The sequence below is a fragment of the Emydura macquarii genome, unplaced genomic scaffold (genome assembly GCF_026122565.2).
Source record: "Emydura macquarii macquarii isolate MOO-44397 ecotype Brisbane River unplaced genomic scaffold, CSIRO-AGI_Emac_v2 contig_1451, whole genome shotgun sequence".
NCBI lineage: Eukaryota > Metazoa > Chordata > Testudines > Chelidae > Emydura > Emydura macquarii.
Genome location: NW_027131588.1, coordinates 4,300,384 through 4,321,645, shown reverse-complemented (window position 1 = coordinate 4,321,645; position 21,262 = coordinate 4,300,384). Strand labels below are relative to the sequence as shown.

General features: G+C 38.4%; 1 protein-coding gene across 11 annotated transcripts in view; it reads left to right on the top strand.

Annotated features, from left to right (window-relative positions):
• Window positions 1-21,262, top strand: part of MPDZ (multiple PDZ domain crumbs cell polarity complex component) — a 270,908-nt gene that overhangs the window by 5,576 nt on the left and 244,070 nt on the right. For all 11 annotated transcript variants that reach the window (XM_067553100.1, XM_067553090.1, XM_067553097.1 and 8 more), the window contains exon 2: window positions 20,530-20,617. The gene's annotated coding sequence lies outside the window, so the exon portion shown is untranslated. The remainder of the gene's footprint in view (window positions 1-20,529; window positions 20,618-21,262) is intronic.

Genomic DNA, 21,262 nt, shown 5'->3' with positions numbered 1-21,262 from the left:
GTCTCTAGACTCCTAACTTCTAACTACACTGTAGTTAATAGAGAAATACATTTAAAATTGAAGAACAGGAATTTTTAATGTGTTATCTTTTTTAAAATAGCGTTTCATTACTAGATTTTACAAGAACATGAAGCAAAATGTTTAAAGTTAGAAATGTTCTCTTTAATTCTATTTGAGGCTCTCCAGACTATAAAACAACATTCTGAATCTTAACCAGAGAGGGGAGGCATGACGGTAGCATGCCAACTCCATTAAGAATGGAGAATCAAGACTAAGAAATTAGATCCCTTTCTGACTTAATGAAGAAATAGATATGTTGATGTATCTACAGTACTTAAGACCATTCTAAGAGCCCCACATTCATGTAGTAACAGCCCTTTTGAAAATGAAATAAATTGTGGGACATCTATAGTGGCTGTTGCTTGATTATGTTTATCTTCATAAAAGTGACCTCATAAACAAGAAGAACAAAAAAAGTCCAGCATAACATACTATGGACCCCCTGTTAAACTGAACAGAGCTACCTTTAAAATGGATGATTTATGCTTGTCTTGGAACTAAACAAGAATTACTGGACATATACTCCTTACCTGTAGTTAGGTCAGGAATTTTGGTCTCAGCTTTGGGATTTTAACAAAACAATAACATAAATTTAATCTACAGAGTCATAATAATATCAGTGGTCCTGACAAGTGATTATGAGCTTAATTTGAAAAACAAACCCTGATATCCAGCTTATTTTCTTTAAAATCATAATACTTTTCATGTCTGAGGATCTCCAATCTCTTAGAAACATTGATTTTGAGGCTTAATTCATTAATCTATGTAGTACATATGTATTTCCACTTTACAGTTGAGACACAGATTAAATGACTTTCTTAAAATTACAAAGTAAACTGGGGAAAAGTTAGGGCTAGAATGCAGATATCCTGAGTACTAGTCCTCTGCTTTAACCTAAAGCAAAATCATATGCTGTCTCTTTGCTATAGATATACTGGATACAATTTCCAAAATGGAGCGTGAGCACCTGGCACAATTTAATATACACACTTAACATCACAGTAAAGAAAAACATGAGGAATATGAATATTTTTTTATAAATGGTTCTAACTTCCAATACTTTTAGATGTAGATGTCCACTTCTTAGGGAACTAATTTAAAATGTAGTTTGTTTGTTAAATAGATCCAATTTACATATTGTACAATGCCTATATTTATGATATAGCTTACCTTTCCCAGCTTTGTTTGTTACTTTTATTGTTTGTACATTTTCTTCTTCTTTTTTAATAAACCAGTAAGTATGGGGGCAGAGGAGGGATCAATCTTAATTACGGCTGTTAGCAGGATGGAAGGATCACCCAAAGGCAGGGTGATTTTTATGAAAGACCCCTTCATCCCTCAGGTTCTTTCCCCCATTTTTCGTATCTATTCACCAAGCAAGAGTGTATATATTTATTCAAACAGGATATAAAGGGTGCAAATAACAAACATTTATTATAAACAGACAGCTAATAAAATAGCTCAGGGGTTAAATCAAAGAGGCCTGAAGCCAACGCCCATTACCAGTCAATATAAACCCGTGGGTACATATATACTAAAACTGAATACATCACCACTGCCCCTCTCTAGGAATGGATCAGTAAAAGTAAGTCTTCTATGGATCAAGCAAGAAGACCAAGTAAATCTTCGCCTTGCATACCACCGTGAAGGACAGCAGTGATGTAAACTGTCCACAGTCTTAAATACAGTCCATTCCACCAATGGGATGCTCTTATTTTTCCTGTCTTAAGCTTTGCACACAACACTCCCCTAGATGAACACAACATTTAGATTTTGCACACGGCCTCTAAGTTTATGCACTCAGCACTTAGAATTGCACATGGTACCAAATATTCATTCATAAATTTCATTACAGATCAAACCAAGTGTAACCTTTATAGAATGATAAGATATTTTTTGGCCAAACCAAGTTTCTATCTTACAATTCCCCTCCTTGGTATTTTGATGAGGAAAAAATTCTAGTGCCACAACTATTTACAAACATCTTATCTGTGTTACTTAAGCATATCAAACTTTCCTTTAAGCCAAAATGTTAATACAAACAGATAAACAAATATAATTCCTTGCATTACTGAGACCATTATTACAGGATGTAACAATGAGAGCCATGAAGAGTTACTTTTTCATCCAAAAATACTTTCCCACCAGCGATGGTTGGAAACGTCTTCCTTGATTCTTGTGAAAACATTTTTTCACCTGGCTAATGGAATATTGTACAGTGAGTAACACATCACTAATGTTCTCTCTGATCTCCATTAAATACTTAAGCATATTTGGGTGATGAATCAATTGTCTTAATATTGATGGTCTTAAAATTGATTCCAAGATGAACTGGTTCAATATGACAATATAATTTGTACTCTTGGTTAGTCATTTCTACTTCTGCTTGGAGCATCACAAAATTAATGTTGCACCCTTGTATGCTAATTACACCACATAAATTCAAGTGAGAATTGTGATAAATGATCTAGAACTTGTTGACATTGAAGCTGAGACACCAGCTCCGGATACATATGCAGGATTCTTTTATAATTATTACAGCTGAATTGTTTAACCCTAGTCTTGTTAATTTATAGTGACATTCCCTCTCTCTAGAGTTAAGGCAAATGTTAGGTAGTTCTACAATACTGGATTCACATGTAAACTCACGACTATTTTCTTTAATGCAGGTATCTAACATCACTGTTTTCCAAATGCTACCATCTTTGTGAGCCCATTTAGCCAATTCAATAGGGATCATAACTAAATTATTGATATTGATTCCCAAAGGTATAAGAGGGTATATCTCCTCTAATTCTGCCTTTATGGTGAGAACATGGGCTATTAGCATATTACTTGTTCATATATACATGAAATTAATTACTTGCGATCATTCCTGATGGTTTTGCTCAAAAGCGTTCGATAGATTTCTTTCAATTATACTCCTTATTTCAAAAGAGAGGATTCCATTTAGCCCATCCTTAATCAAGTCTTTGGTCACTGTAACAATCCAATTTTGTGCCTGCATACAGGATAGTGCTACCAACAAGTTTGATTGCAAGGCAGTAATTGCATTAACAAGTAAATCATGATCCATTTCCTATGTGTGCCAAGTTTCAGGAAGGATACTGACTATCTCAAATTGATTATACGATAGATGACTTAAGGAGATAATTAGTGGCAATGATAATGATGACAACTCATTTCCAAAGCCCTGAAACTTATTTGCCAGAATCTCTTGATCTACTAATTTGATCAAGATCAAACCAGATCCTAATCCACCTAGCACCTTAGCCATGGTGCTTCTTTTCTTCCTTACAAACCGCTGCTGGGATATAATCCCATCGACCCAGTATTACCAACCTTGTCAAGTTATAGCAATGTATCTGGAGCATTTGGGAAAAATCTCCTGCAGGTCCAGCTTCAAAGATAGTTCTACCCTTTTAATGGCATGTTTTGGATTAATTAAAACCTTTTTCATAGAATCCCACTTTACCACAACAGGTCCTATATAACTGATTTTTGTAGGCAGGAGTACAGTCACCTCCTTTCTAACCTTCAAACCATAATATCCCAACATCCACCAAGTACCTGAATCTCAAAGATTGGTTTCTATACTAAACATTTGTATACATATCTTTTCAGCTGTAATATCTTTACCATTACAATATGTATTCACATTCATTGACTGATGTGGAATATTGATACTTTCCTTTTCACAATTAACATCTAGAGTCACCGCATTAGAAGGCAACAATAGAATTATTTTTACCATCTTAACACTGAGTTGAAGGCCTATAGTAACATTTATGTTAACTACTGAGTTTTCTTGCATATGAGATGGGATATCCAGTTTTGGGAAGGTCCATCTCAGACTGGAAGAGTTTATTAGCAACTCAGTTATGCATGGATCCCAAAGCCAAATTGCAATTTGTCCCATATGCATCCTCTTTTTAACATGAACAGATGATTTGCCAAATTTATGTGGGATGTAAAGATCAGGACTTTTCCTGTATTTACTATCGGTGATCATTCTTTCATTGCCAAGCTTTTCTTCCCACAGAAGGTGGTAATTGTTTCGATACATATACGCATATATGGCCACGTTCTTCCTGAAAGGCAGGTATTAACATGTATTTTTCCTTCCCCATTTTCCCATTCCATATTGTAACCTTCTGTGGTCAAGCATTTGAAATATCAAGCTTCCATAATATATATTGAAGTACATTTAGAAACTAAACAACATCCAAAGATCAATATACAGAATTTCCACATTTTCTATGTACAGTCAAATGAGTAGAGGATGAAATGTAATCTTCCCTGTAAGCAAACAGAAATGCAGTGAGGATTAGTAATTTTGCATTGTCCTTCAGGTCACAAACCCTCTCTACTCTTTCAAGTGAGAGGAATGGAACCATTTGAGATTCCTCCCTCTTTTACCTTTAATCTCTACTTGATAAACTGTAGTCAATAAATTGTCATCTACAGTCACTGGCCCAACCCACTTTGGACTCAATGCATGACATTTCTGTGAATAGAAGTGATACGGAAGTTGGTCCCTAATTTCCCATTCTTTCATTTTCAGTGTCTAACCTAGTAGTTTTTCCATGTATTTTTTTCATCAGACTTTAATTGCATTGCAACCTTTTCTTGTATAGTACTGATCTCATGTAACAATCTATCCATATATTTATCTACCTGTACCCTAGGGCTTGGTGTACACTTACCCCGTGATTCAGCAGCAGTTGACGGGAGTTATGCAAACTATGCAGAGAACTTGCATAACTCACGTTGACTGCTGTGCTTCTCTTCTGCGCGCCATCTTCACTGCACTGCGCCACTTGAGGGGGTGGATTAACAGCATCGACTTCTGGATCGACTGAGCAGATCTTCACTGACCGCTCAGTTGATCCAGATTAATCAATCTGACAGCGGCGACTTTGCCACCATCAGTGTAGACATACCTAGGTTGGTAGTTATTGGGTGGAACTACACTGATCCACCACATTTCTGGGATACTCATGATTCATTCTGTTATAATCTCATGGGGTGTACGTCTATTACAGGCCACTGATCACAGGGCCATCAACATCAAGGGCAGCTTCCTGTCCCAATCTCTGCCTGATCCATCAACTAGTTTACGCAAAGCTGATTTATTTGTCTGGTTCATGAGCTCGACCAATCCAAATGGGTAGCCAGCCACATGGAATTTTTGTCTGATATTTAGGGCCAAGCAAAGGCATTTGACCACTTCGCTGGTGAAATGTGGTCCTTGGTCAGAGTCTATGACCTCGGGGAGGCCAAATTTAGAAGAGGTTTCCTCCAGGACTACCCGTGTTGATGTTGTGGCAGTGTTGTTCCTGGTGGGGTATGCCTCTACCCATTTGGAAAATTAGTCTACTTTGACTAGCATATACTTATTTCCTCTACTTGTTTTCAGTAGTGGCTTAATGAAATTGATTTGTAATCACACCCATTGTCCAACAATTTTCTGGTGTAGGATGGGGCCTTTGAGGCATTGGTAGGCATTGTTCTCAACACAGCTCGGGCATGATCTCAGGCACTGCTCTACATGTTTTGCTCGAGTAGGCCACCATCCTACCAAAGACCGATGATGCAGGGTCTTTTCTTGGCCAAAGTGGCCCTGGCTTGCACAAGCTGCACATATTCCTTCCTCAGACAATCAGGTACTACCAGAACTGGAGCATTATCCTGGATGTCCTTTGATTGCCAACATTAATCATCTTTGTTATGGTAGATTTCATAAGCTTTATATTCTTTCTTTTTTAAGAGTTCCTAAAACTTTTGATCCCTCTGTTGCAACTCTACAATGTCTAGTTGCTTTCCTACTTGAACACCTTTGAGTTGGATCATCAATACCCTATCATCAGATTTAGTCCACAGTGACTCAATTCCCATGTTCATGGCTTGTTTAGCCAAACTATCCCCATTCAAGCATGTTATCTCCGCTTGGTTTCATCGGTGGTCCCTCAGTTTAAACAGGTAGGTCTCCCCTCCTCAGTCACTTACCAGTTCCCAAGCATGCATCAGGTACTTCAAATAAACTATAGGTTTCCCATTCACTGTAGTCATCTTTTGGGATAACCAAATTGGCATCCATTTGAGGAGTGCATGAATGACACAAGTAGAATCCAAGCACACCAAGTTGTTCTCAAGTTTTGCTGTGTCTAATACTGCTAAAACTACCACTATCTCCGCAGCTTAAGCAGACAGTGGGGACACGGTAGCCTGTATGACTTCATTAGTGCTTAATTGGAATGCAGCATATCCAGCTTGGGGGTTTTCCCTCTACATAATAACTGCTTCTGTTGACCACCCATATGTCCAGTCTTAATTCTTTTGCCTCCTCACAAGTTTTCTCAATTTTCAATGGTGACTTGATTTCACCATCAAGTGGATAGGTATGATCTTCTCCTTGTGTGATCAACGTATAAAGGACTGCAGCAAACTGACTGTTCTTTTCAATTTCCAAAGTCTGTTTTTAGGCGATTTAATTTTCATGCCAAATGGGGGTTGGACATTTGACTGCCATTTACCCTTCTAGAAAGGACATACTTAACTGGGGTGTGTGATGTTTTCAACACCACAAGAGACATACCAATTCAATACTCCCAATGAGTAATTGCTCAAACTAGTGACAGCACTTCCCACTCACATGAGGAATATCACTGCTCTTCTTCTGTAAGGATCTTTGAACCATACGCTACAGCATAAGATCCAATCCAGTGTCTTGTAATAGGATTGTATGATTGGTAGTTGCCAATTGCAATACATATTTGTCCTTTTGGGGATACGCCAGAGCTGGAGCTGATAAGGCTTGTTTCACTTTGAGGATTGATAGCTTCTGTTCCTCACCCCACTTCCAGACTATCTTTCTTTTTTTAAGAAGTTGGTACAGGGGTCTTGCCAGCTCTGTGTAGTTCTTGACAAAATCTCGAGAAAATCCCGTGAGTCCAAGGAAAGATCTGAGTGTAGATGCATCTTGCGGTTCTGAGAGCTTGCAAATTAGTTCAATGCATTGGGCATCTGGGCAACGTCCATCCACTCCTAATTCCATATCATGGTAGGTAGCCTTTTGGACTACTATCTGAGCCTTGGTAGGACTGATGATAAACCCTGTCTTCTCTGTTGCCCAACACAATGTCCAACATTCGCAGGATTACTTCCCTGGTTCTGGTTGCTGATAACACATTGTCTACATATGACACGATCTGCTCCCTTTCAGGTACCCCATCTCACATTCTAGAGACTTTCTTAAGGCAAATCGACAGGGAATTATGAAACCCCTAGGATATCTTGTGAATGTAAATTATGTATCACAGAATGTAAACAGGAATTTGTACCATTCAGTTTCATGCAAAGAGATGGAAAAGAATGCATTGGAAAGATCCAACACGGTGAACCATTTTGTACCAGCTGTGATTATCTCCTGGAACTTAGATACTACTGGGATTAACCTTTGTGTTACTCTGTTCAGTTACTGATAGTCAACAGTTAACCTCCAAGTCACCTTGTCGGCTTAGAATTGCACACGGTACCAAATATTCATTCCTAAATTTCATTGCAGATCAAACCAAGTGTAACCTTTACAGGATAAGATGTTTTTAGGCCAAACCTAGTTTCTACCTTAAAAGGCTGCAAACACATCATTAATTTAAAACATTATTGAAATGTTATAGGTAAAGAATTTAAATGTTTGAAATAGAGGAAACTCAGAATTAAGCTTTCCACAAACAACCTTAAATCTGAGCTTGCATTCTTTCAAACACTGGGCATCGTCCCACTGATATCAGTGGGCTTTGGATCTGGCACCATATGGGGATACTGGTAAATGCTAAGTGGTATAACAACTTTAGAAATGATTCATATCATTAATTACAAATAAGAATGTAATACACTGCAGTAGTACATATGTTGAATGTATTTCAGTGACTAATACTCCAGCATTGTATAGCGTAAGTAGTAATGTTGTGTATTAGGCCTATCCATGAAGGACAGCATCTTCGTGACATACAAAGAAGATGGATGAGGTAGCGTCAGTGGGGCTTCTAGTTTGATTTCGTAGACTCAGAGTTTAAGGCCTGAATGGATAATTATATCATCTAGCCTGACCTCTAGTACATCACAGGCCCTTAAATTTCACGCAGTTACTCCTCATATCTTCCCGAAAGGGATTCAGTCTTGAAGATATCAAGAGGTGGAGAATCCATAACTTCCCTTGGTAGTTTGCTCCCATAGTTAATCGCCCTCGTTAATTTCTATTCTGGAATTTGTCTGGTTTCACCTTCATCCATTGCAAATATTAGTGTACTATCTTATTAGCTCTATCATTTACCTAACATATCATAGGTAAACACAGAAATTTATGTCTTGGTCAATTTATTTTAATTCTTAATCACTCTAGGATCTGGCTCTTCTTGATCAAAGGTGCTTTATAAATATAAAGCATTAAAACTACCTGCTTCTCTCCTTTAATGCTGTTGAAAGAGACTTCATCTGGTCTGAGCTGAGTAAGCTGCATATTAGTGTCAGACTGGCTTTCTGTCCCTTGATTTAGGGCCAAATTCAGTACTGGCAAAAGAGCCAATATCCTCTGACTTCGATGGGAGTTCCAGTTACTCATGCCAGGGTTGAACTTGATATGTTTACTGTATGAATCAAAAATGTAGAGAAGACATAATATTCTTTCATCCCTTTAAATCAGCCTGAATGCCTTACAGACAAAGACTGTGACAACTCTTTGCATCTGGCATGAGGTAAACTATTAAATCCAGTCTCACTCAGCTATTTTGTGTATCACTATTTTCACTCTTTAGCTAGAAGCATTGCCAATATTTTATCATGTTGTTCGTTAACAATGGTAAATGCCAATAGCTTGTGCACACTGTTGGTTTCTCCCCTGTGAATTAATGAATGTTAATGTTACATTTAGTGCTAGGTAATAGCTCTAACTATGAAAAGGCAGGATAAGCCCTACCCTATGTCTGAGCCATATTTGGATGCCTGATTAAATAGAGAAACTAATCTGGACTGTCTGCCTTTCCCATTTTATGGTTCTGCAGTAGAGGTAGTGAATTTCAGTGAGTGTTTGCCTGTAGTGCATGCTTCTTGTTATCTGACAGTCCTTGTGAATGAAATCCTTAAATTTCTCTGCGTGTTTCTGGGGTGTTCAGTTGATGTATTCACAATTTTGAAGAGAAATTAAGAGACTCTTTCTGAGAATCATCCCAGTTTACTGAGCCATCTGCCAAATTAATTTGAAGTATCTATCTTGTTTGTTCTCTTTGAGCTTCTATGCTGAAACTCTGTCAGATTTATTATTTTTCTCATTTGGAGAAACACTTACTGAGCTTTAACAGATGTTCAAATTCTTTAATTTCTAGATTATGCAATTCCCCTGGTCTTAAGTTCTTTCAGAACCTCTGGGTTACAAGACTTTTATGTTCTCACAGAAAATTTGATTTCTCAAATCTCCCATCAATAGTGAAAAATCACTTGCCCCGTGTAACTAATGCTGAGGTTTTTATGGAAGACACTGTTGTAAACAATGCATAAATGTTATTCCCATACTTAATACCTGCTTCCCTAGTTGGCTGCTGAAGTCACAACTTTTTCTAGGCATCAGAAAATGAGTAGGCAAAACTGACACATGAAATTACACTCAAAATGAACTGGGGGAGATGCAGTATCTTTATCTGATTCAAAACAGAATAAGCAAAGTTACTGTCTGAATACCACCAACAGAGCTATGGACACTGGTTTGCCAATTACAGATATTTCTTGGTTATTTTTCTTAATCCAAATCAAAATGTTCCCAAACATTGAATTAAGTAATCCAGTTTGAGACCAGTATAGAAGACATGGGCCCAAGACACACAGACCAGATCTGGCTGTAGATTCAGACTTTAGATTTGGTTGTGCCTATCTCTAATTTTAGAAGTTTTAGGGCTGATTTTGCTGTTGCTTACACTAGTGTAGCTCTACGACTTGCACCGGTGTAACTGGGATCAGAATATGGCCCACAGTTGTCCCAGTGTGGAACAATGAACTGTCACATTATTAGTCTGTGGGACAGGTACCTCACAGTAGGCACAGCACAGAAGGTGCAGTCTAGGGGAAGTACAGGAAAAAAAGGTGGTGTAAAATCATCTTTACACAGCCCAGATTCTGGGCTGGCTGTGGGCTGTTGCAGCCCCTGCTGTAACTTATGGAAGCCTTATGTAGGCTATCCATACACTGTTCCACAGCCTGGAGCAGCCCAGAATACTCAGCACTATAGATATTCAAGTTTGGCCTCTAACACACACCTTCCTGGCTCTACCCTGGCACTGATGGCTGTGAGGGTGGCCCAATAACAATCCAACACTGCTCTTGCACTGGGGGAATTCTCCCCCAGATGGCTGCAGCACCTTTACAACCCTGATATGCCAGCTGAGTAACACAAGGTATCGGTTGGTGGCCAGAATCGGGTAACGTGTTTAAGACCTGCTTTCTGACGCCAAAATCTCACATTTTATTGCAATGTGGGGTTATATCTCAAGAGCTAAGATCAGGGCCCGCCCTAGACCAAATAGTGCCCCAGGCTCAGAGCGTCTTCAGCTCTCTCTACCCTCCCCCCCCCACCCCCCCCCGCATTTGTTCAACTTTTGAATATATTATTTTTATTGCATTTGTAGCCCATTTCATGACTTTGATGCACGATTTGCTTGCATGATTTATCCCTGTCATATAAGATAGATTTGCATGATAGAATCTATAAATCTGTATTTTTTTCATGCATATATAAGCAAATAAAAAGAATTAGTTACCTCTAAACTTAATAGAAGTAACGGTATATCTTTTAATATTGTAGTGTATATAGGGGTTCAATAGATATCTCTGGCGTCTCATCACATATACTCTTTATTAGCCACTTCTTGCTCTCAAAGTCTTAAAACACAAGTACACATTCACAATAAAACAAGGTTCACAATATTGCAGCTGGGCTCTCACTTCACTTCAGTTTGTTCTTGTATGTCACTGACTAACTGGCAACGCTCCACCCTTTGTGCCCGCAAGGACATTTGAGGAAAATGTAGCTCTCAGAATGTCTGGAAGGTTCCACGAGATTCTACAAAGATCCAGAACATTCTAGGAAGTTTGAACAATTAATCCACATACAGAATACCTGAAACATTTTAATTCAAACATTCTATTTTCCCTTCTGTCGCTAACAACAAAAACAGAGCCCTGAGCCTGATGCCATGCAAGCCCAGCACCCCAGCCCTGGCTAAGATCTATATGTATTTTTTCTGCCTTTCTAGCATTCCTTCTCTCCCCATGTGTTTTAATTTTGTCATCTTTTCTATATTTTGCAGTTTAGACTTGCAAGTTCGATAAAACCAAAGTTCCCAAAATGATGTAGGTGTCAGACAGCAGCACTCCCCAGCAAGTTTATTTTCAAACACAGAATTTTTATTTTCTGTTCATAAATTATACACTGTTCAAATATCAGTAACAGCAGCTTTAAAATTAATCACTTTGCAATTGTTAAATCCATTTCCTCTTCCCTTTTGTGTGTGTTGCCAAGGGGACAAAACCAAAAGGCAAGCATCTGATGGGGTGGGGGGGGGGGGGCGGGTGGAGAAGGGGAACAGAATCACAGCTCAGCTAAGGCTGTCTTTTCATAGCACACGGAGAAAATTGAAAAGATGGTTTGAGGGACCAAAAACCCTAAGCATTGCTCTGTGCTGTATGGACTCTTACAGGCACTGATCTGTGGATGGAGTCGAAATCGAGCTGGATATTGGCATTGTTGGTGCTGAGACAGGGCTAGGTAAAGTGCTATATTCACAGGATATAGAAACATGGGAGTACAGATAATAGCATTCATTTGCTATTGAAAATGGTTTAGTATAATTCCTCTGTGTATTTATGTAGCATACTTAACTTTTTATTTAAAAAGGTACAATTTCTAGCATTTATTGGGCTCTACAGAGGTAGGTAAACTCTGCTGTCAGTTACACACATGTAAATCCCTCAACTCCATTGGTTTCAGTGGGGTTACTCTGGCTTCACACCAATGTTACTGACAGCAGAATTTCTTATCTGTAAGGGAATTGGCTTACCAAAAAACAAGCCAGGAGTTTAATAGAATGAGAGGTTCTGTTGAAACAACTTCCTGCTTATGACATTTCCTTTAATGCCAGGGAAGATGCAGTAGGACTGGATTATCTGTTTACTTTGCATTAATTTTAATTTAAGAACAAATTGCCATTTAAAAAAAGCACAACTTGCAAATACTTATCAGGGTTTCACTTATAATACATGCAGCAGATTTCTTTAGGATTTACTCATCTCTTGGTGAACTTGGTCATGGTGTAGATTTAAAGCCGTTCTATTGTGAGTTTTAAGTTTTGTAAGTAGCTAAAACCTGGTTCTCAGTTTTACCACTCTACAGCAGCTTTGAATCTCTTCCTGATGGAAAAGATACAATATGCAGTACTGGAGCTTAAAGAATTCCAAACTCACGTATGGATCGACTAGGCTGACCAAGTGTCCTGATTTTTTTTGTTTAAGGGACAGTCCCAATATTTGGGGCTTTTTCTTATATAGCACCTATTAGCTCTCACACCCTATCCCGATTTTTCTCACACTTGCTATCTGGTCATGCTAGAGTCGACAATGTACATTGAGAGCCTAGTCCAATGCCCATTATAAAATCAATGGGAATTTTCCCCTTGATTTCAGCAGTATTAGACTGGATCCTTAAAGTTGATGCACTACTAACTTTTCTCCATTAAAAATCTGTGCAAGCAGTACCTGGTATTAGTCCTCAGCAGTGAAAAAGCTCACTGAGGGTGCGGGGGTTGCCCTAATTAAAAATATCCACAACCTTCCCTCCATCGGAAGCTGGCCAGCACCACCCTACAGTAGATAGTGCTAGACAGGGTGCATAAAAAAAAAAAACCCTTAGGCTGTTTCTGCTGGAGATTAAAGCTGCCCTTTCTTGGCATAAACCCAAAGGGAAGGCAGGTGCTACAGTACCACATCCTTCAGGTGACTATCACAGGGGTGCTGTGAGTCAGCCTAATACTGGGAGATGCAGTCTGCAGTTTCCTAGGCCAGGATGTGTGTAACTGGCTGAAAATTTAAACTTGTTTTATTCCAGCACCAATAAAACATTCTGTTGGTAATTCCTAGTTTGTAATCAGCAGCTATCTCTTCTCTAGCTACATAATAATTGGTGGTAATTAGTTGCTATTAGCTATAAAATACAGCATATAACAAATAACAGGTAAAATAAATATATAGATGTAACTTCACCACTTCTCAACCTGTAATTTAGAACCAAGAAATAAATTGTGCAAAGTCTTTTGGAACGAGACCCTTCAGAAAGACCTCTGCTGGGAGAGTGCAAAGTCCCTCTTCACTGAGTCATTTCACAGTCATAGAAGTGTGGGACTGGAAGGGACTTCGATGGATCATCTAATCCAGTCCCATGCACTGAGGCAGGATTAAGTATTCTCTAGACCATGCCTGACAAATTTGTCTAACCTGTTCTTAAAACACCTCCGTGACAGAGATTCCACAACCTCCCTAGGTAATTTGTTCCAGTGCTAACTACCCTTACAGTTAGGAAGTTTCTCCTAATGTCTAACCTAAATCTACTTTGCTGCAATTTAAGCGCATTACTACTTGTCCTGTCCTCAGTGGTTAAAGAGAACAATTTATCACTCTCTTCTTTTAAAACTTTTTACATACTTGAAGGCTCCCCCTCTCTATCCCCTATCTTTTCTTCTCTAGGTTATACAAACCCAGGGGTTTTTTTTTTTTTTTTCAGTCTTTCCACATAGGTCACATTTTCTAGATCATTAATCATTTTTGTTGCTCTCCTCTGGACTTTCTCCAGTTCATCCACATATTTCCCAAAGTGTGGTGCCCAGAATTGGATGCAGTACTCCTCCGGTTGAGGCCTTATCAGTGCTGAATAGAATGGAAGAATTACTATTAGTGTCTTGTTTACAACACTCCTGCTACTATATCCCAGAATGATGTTCACATTTTTAAAAACCGTTTTACATTGTTTACTCATGTACTATAATCCCCAGATCCTTTTCTGTAGTACTCCTTCCTAGGCAGTAATTTCCCATTTGGTGTTTGTGCAATTGATTATTCCTTCCTAAGTGTACTACTTTACATTTGTCCTTATTGAATTTCATCTTATTTATTTCAGACCATTTCTCCAGTTTCTCAAGATCATTTTGAATTCTAATTCTGTCCTCCAAAGCACTTGTAACCACTCCTACTTTGGTAATTATCTGCAACCCTTTATAAGTGTACTCAATTTGGATAATGGCATATAATTTCATGAAGACATTGAACAGAACTAGACCCAGGTCAGATCCCTGCAGGACCCTACTTGATATGCCCTTCCAGCTTGACTGTGCACCATCGATAACTATTCTGAATATGCTTTTCCAAGCAGGAGTGAACCCCATCTTATAGTAGGTTTGTCTAGGATATGTTTCTCTAGTTTAAGAAGGTCAAGTGAGACCATATAAAAAAGCCTTTCTGAAGATGAGATATCAGTCCTTAAAACCTGGGGTTATTCATTGTCTGCTCTATAAACCTGGTCTCTTGTTGCTGCTTTTTGCCTAGAACTGGAAGTCCTTTTTTTTTTTTTTTTTTTTTTTTTTTATACTCCAAGGAATGGGAAACTGCTTATCTAAAGTGAGTGAGAGGTTGGCAGCATTTTGTATCGTGAGGCATACAAGACAGTGAATGGGGAGTCAACTGCCCACATGCCTTTTAGCAATGGTATGACAAAAGGCTGTACCAGAAATCCAAGGAAAACAGGCCAGCCCCAACTTGGGAGTGGTGAGGTGGGGTCGAGAAAGTAGGCAAGGCATAGAGGGAGTAGAGAGAGAGAGAGAGGATATAAAACTAAAAGTAGGCTGAAGTTCCATATTTATGCACTGTATAACCAAAGATCAGTCACAGCACTGATTAAACATGAGAAGCCTTGATTAGTCATAACTTATTTAATAAAAAAGGAAACATTTGACAAACTGCTTTTGTGTCACACATGGGGTTGTTCCAGAGGGGTAGCTGTGTTAGTCTGTATACAGCAAAAACAAGAGTCCTGTAGCACCTTAAAGACTAACATTTCTGTGGGCATAAGCTTTCGTGGGCTGCAACCTACTTCGTCAGATGCATGAAGTGGAAATCACCGATAGGGGGTGTGTGTGTGTGTACACATCCAAGGGTAAGAAACAAAAATGGGGAGGGCAAGTGCTAACAAAGTCAATTTAGTTAGAGTAGATACATGTGTTGATCTGCAGCTATAAACAGTGAACTGCTTCACCATAGTCCCATTAATCCATCTTCAGAGAGTTTATTCTAAACATCCATCAATTTGCTGTAGAAATTTCCTTGCAAGTATGGTTCCCCTCCCTTGCAAATACATTTTGGTTTAGCATTGATTCTTCTCAGCTGAATGTATCCTCTTGAGTGATGACATGACAGAGAATGGAGACAAAGGAATACAAAGTCACTTCACCACGTCACACCATGTTAACACCAATGACAACATAAACACCAGAATTGATCCGATCCCCTTTTTTTGTTAATCCACAGTCTCTCTCATCTAGGCACTACCCCTTTTTCTAATTCAAACTTTATTATAAGGATGTTTTGCCTCTTTAAATCCTGGAATAACTACTATATTGATGAGTCTCCTATATCACATGTTACATCAGGACCGGAACCTTTGCAGCATTTCTGAAAAAGGGTCTTTAAACTTAGTGGTCTCTGACTGGGGTCTGTCAAATCTGTGGTCACCTTGGGAAAAGTACACCTGTTCTTAAAATAGCCTTCATCTAACTAAACCAGACTCTCCTTGTAGGTATTCTGCATCTGAATAATCTATAAGGTTAATATGGTTTGTCACTTATTTGTCTACACTATTCAGCCAAGAGCCATGCCTATGGCTTTAAACGATCATGTTTGTATGTAAATAAATGCCCTTTTAATTTGCTGTAATTTCATATATTTTGTTCTGTAGTTATAAATAATTAACATCCCTTTTTATGAGATTTTTTTTACTCTGTTCTACCTTAAGGGGCATACTTTCCCCTTCAGGCAATGTGTAACCTCCAATAGCAAAAACAGTTAGAATATGTCTTCAGGGAAGACAATCTTCCTCCCCCACTCCCCAAAAATGCAAATCTAGGCAATACTCTTGCCAAAATATATGCTTCAATAAATCAAACTAATATTCTGTACTTGCCAGTACAATAATCCAAAAATGGAATGAATCCCAAACACCAACCTTGACAGAGTTCCTAATTTAACTTTACATAATCACATGAAGGGTGTTACCACCAGCTGCATTGCGGTCTGCTTTGCCTTCTGATTTTGAAGCACAAATTTTATGTTTGAAATGCATTCAAATGCAGTATAATGTTCCCCTGTATGTTTCTATTTATAATACTTATACTGAAAGTCGTACTGTTATTGTCTTCAACCCTATCATGTTTTTTTTTTTTTTTTTTGGGAGCAGGAAGTCTTTTTGGATGGCAGAGCATATCCATATACTCTTATTAACATAGTAGTTGTTGACCTGATTCTTATCTCACATCAGTTCTGCTATAGTGTGCCCCTGAATTACTTGGGGGTGAGCAGAATTTGACCTATAAACTTTAAATATAACTTTCTCTGAGTAGAGGTCTTTGTTGGCCCAATCCTGTTTTCATGAAAGAACAGAACCACAAACACTGACCCCCCGCCCCTTCCTACCAAGAGGCATGTCAGCCTGATACACTGTACCTTTAATCAAAAGCTAAAACCTCAACTGACTTTTATTGTTCTACCCTTTTAAATGTTCACTTCAGCCTTTTTAAAATATCCATTTACTGCATAACATTCAAGTCTGTCTTTACTCTCTATAATTCTATTTGTTTTAAAATTGATTGTAAAACCACTCCACTGACCATTTTATCTGTTAATTTTGCCCACTTTCAATATATTTGTAAAAACCCAATTTTAAGTATAAAAAGCCACTGTGAAATGTAATACACCTACCTAATTGTGAAAGACACTGGCAAAAATGAAATAATGTTTGCTTTAAAAATGTGAATTCTTCAGCTAGGAGTTGGCAGTGAGTGATTTGAAATGTGAATGGTTGAGCAATTGAGGTGGATGTAGAGACAGGGAGAGTGATTGAACAATTGGTCTCTGTAAAGTATATCGAAACAGACATGAAGAAAACACCAGCCTCACCTAAAACGCTTGAGGGAAGAAGGGAGCAAAGATAATTTTTACCATTCAACTGGCCGAAGAGGAGTCCACCCTGATAACTTTGGAGCCAGTCCACTTCCAAGAACCAAATCTGATCAGGCTTGCAATGATGTGGGTGATTAAGGATCACACCAAATGCAGACGCAGCACAACAGAGCAAAAACCCATAGACTTACATGGGGTCATCAAAAAGATGAAGGCTGTACATCGGCAGAACCTGGCTCCACACCCTCATGCTATAATCACCTGGCCAGTGACTGCCATGAGCTCCAAGAGGCTGGTAACTATAACATCTGTGAGACCCTTATGTATGTTTGTTTCCCTGTCTGTGTATGCTTGTCAGTGTGTGTGAGTGTGAATGAAAGTACCAGTTGAAATGTGTTTCTGTAATTGTAGTATTGCTACAATGTTAATACTGTTTTCCTAGTGTTTACTTTAGTGAAATAGTATTAATAATGTAAAGAGCAATATTGATGTTACAGTGTTGATACTTTTCTTTCTCTTGATACTATTTACCAAATTTCTGTATTCACAATAAACATGGCTTGTTGCCTTATCCCCTGAAAAAGATCCTGTGATATTTGTTGTTTGAATAACATCTTGGTTTCTCATAAATTTGGCTGAATGTAAAGAAAGTTACCAATTATAGTAAATCTTTTTATCACTGTGCATGCTACATACTTACAAAATAAGGAATGAAACTGTTACAATATTAAAGAGTAAATTAAACTTGTAAAATTATATCCCTATTTTTATTCAAATGTAGTGTTTATGAAAGTTTGTGTGCAGTTGTGATGTTCTTACCTTAGGACCAGAATTTATAATGCAACAAAAACCAACCAACCAAATCCCTTTACCCTCTCCCCACAAAATGTACTGGATCTGTAAAGATATGCACAGTAATACACCCAATGTCCAAATAGGTTTATCTACACTTGAGTTTAACTGCAGTTAAGTGATAGCTAACTTGAGTTCATGGGCAAACACATTTGTACATAGACATACTCCTAAGTGCAAAATTCAATGCACTTTATTTTTGTATGTGTGTGAAATAAACATATCTGTCCACTAGAAAAAAGACTGAAATCATCATCTCTTACTCATAGGCCATTAAATAGCCATATAAAGGTCTATACTACTCCCAGTGAAGTCACCCTGCATGTGACTTGAATGGGAGCAAGATTGGTCTCTTCCTCTCATCTCCTCTGAGCCAGACTTGAACATGGTCTAGAAATGAAAAGCTTTGTATCTCATTAGCAAATTGTAAACAGATTGGCAGGACTCTTCTAAAATAAAACTTTCAAATAGTGGTCCAATAAATTGTGTAAGATGCTTTTTTTTTTTTTTTTTTTTTTTGTGCATCTTGTGGCTTTTAAGTAATCTTAGCTATTTTTGTCTGTCTTGTTGTCTTGTACTAGTATTAGAGGTGTAGCAAACCCTAGAGCCATCCATCCTGCCAGTAAAACTTGGCTAGAAAATTTGAATCAAGAAAAGGTATGTGTATCAGAATACTAATGCATAAAATGAGTTTCTGAAATTGGCTGCAGAATTGTCGTTTTGCTGGGAACTAGTTAATACAAATATTTAACAGGTATTACTCCTTTAATTTTCTCACTCTTAGTGAAAATAGGACTATAGCCTGACAACATTACAATACAATAATCTGTAATTTAGGAAAACTCACATGGTTTAGGAAAATGGTGTGTGTGTGTGTGTGTGTGTGTGTGTGTGTGTGTGTGTGTGTGTGTGTGTGTAAACTTTATAGTTATGTATTTCTTAAACTAAAAATGTTTAAATTTTAACAGCTATCATGTTTTTCCTCTATAATTAAGGACCAAAGCTATATTTTCTTCAGTACAGTTGCAACAAAAAAAGACCTGAGAAAATACACTGTATCACCATACAACAGCCAGCAAATCCCTAAAAGCCTTAGTGTCATCCTCTTCCTGGAGAAGATTTGGGGAGATATCATTTCTTCTTTAAGGAATCTGAGTGAATCCTTTTATTCTTCTGCCCTCTGTGGTAGGGTCTCATCTAAAAGGAAAAACCGAATAAACCAGCTAATTAATTAGGCATCAGATTGCTTACCAAATGTCCTAGCCACTTCCCTAAATCCATTAGTAACTGGATCTATGTGACAATCTACATAATATCTCTGCATATTTTCCTCTAAAAAGGCTTAAGAGAACCCATACAGGTGTAACAAAAGTAACACTAGGTACAAACTTCTAATCTAGACATGGTGACGTGGCTAAGGACGGTCTTGCATCAGACAACACCTTAGTATAGACAACATACTTAAATTGGTGTAGTTATTCCAGAGCAAATTAATATAAGCAAGAGCTAAGTTAGGGTGCTCTTTGTGAATTTTAATAGATGTAACCTGATTAGTATATAAAGCGAGACATGGCAAAAGATGAATTGTAAATGTCATTTTACTTGAGACCTTAAGGAATGTGCTTCCCCCATTATTATGCATATTAAAAAGATTTAAAAAATAGATCCACTACAAAGACACAGCACATTTAGGAAGTTATCATATAGTAGACACTGTTTTATACACCTAACGCAGATAATTACCCATGGGTCTAATTCTGATCTGCCTTACGTTACTTGTAAGTCTATTGCCTTCATTGTTTTGACTTCATTGGGATTTAATGGAGTGTAAACCAGACTAGAACTTGACTTTACTGAACTAAATGTTTTTCTAATAAGCACTGACTTGAAATCACTTTGATCTAGGTAACAAACCAAGCTTTTATGTGTTCCTTTGGGAACCAAGGAATTGCCATACTGTATCATACCTGTGGTCCACTCAGTCCAGTACCTATCTCCAATGAATGTCAGCACCAGCAGCTTCAGAGGAGAGTGCAAGAACTCCATTATAGGCAGATGTGGGATAATATACCCTCATCAGTCTCATTCTCCTAAGAACATGATTCTCTTTTGACCATAGCTGCACATTGAATGAGCTGTTTACAATGAATTTAGATTGCTTTCATGAGTAGTTATAGTTAATTTAGAACATAAGGTGTCTGAGTAGTTCATATGATTCCCTCCAATGAAAACCATGTAGGTAGCTTGTGATACCCACCACCTTTGAAACTGAAATGCAGAGGTCAGTAAATGGTTCTCATGGTCACCATATATCTGTCTGTATTCCTAATGATCTAACCCTTGTTACCACAGCCTGTCTTTCTGTCAACTTTAACCCATCCCCAGGCGTGATGTCATCAGTGTATGAAGAAGTGTCCGTTTCCTCTACATCAGATGGACGGTATGCCTTAGGTGGGGGTGGGATTCCTCCACTCTACCTGCATACCCTTCCAGCATGAACTTGGCTTCCACACAACTTCATCCTTTCTTTGCTGCTGAAAACTCCCTCCCCTCACACCCAATTCTTCCTGTTAACCCCTAAGCTTTGCAACACAAAGTAATAAAGCACGTGACCCCACATCTCAGATCTGCAGTGAATTGGTAAGCATTCCCAATAGCCAGGAAAAACAAACACACCAAGATTCCAAGGCCAAAAATAAAAAAGACCGCCCTCCAAAAGGCTCCTAAATAAAGTGGCCTGACTTTCAAAAATCCTGAACACCCATTGACTTCATGTGTAATATTGTCTAAAGGATTTCAATCTTACTTGATGGTGAGAACAAGAGACCTAAGTTACCCCTTAATTTTCCCCAGAGCAGAAGCACCATTCCCAGTTAGCACCACCTGGGCTGCAACGGACCCTGTATTTGCTATGGAGGTGGTGTAATAATGATCCTGCCCCCATTCCCTCTACTGATCAATGGAGCTGCACAGCTCAGCTGCAGAGAGGAGTGCCTGCTGCATCCTACTACGTGAGGGTGCAATGGGTTTTAAAGAGCTCCAGGAAGCATTCTGCATCACTAAGGCATGGTGCTTCTTGGCCCCA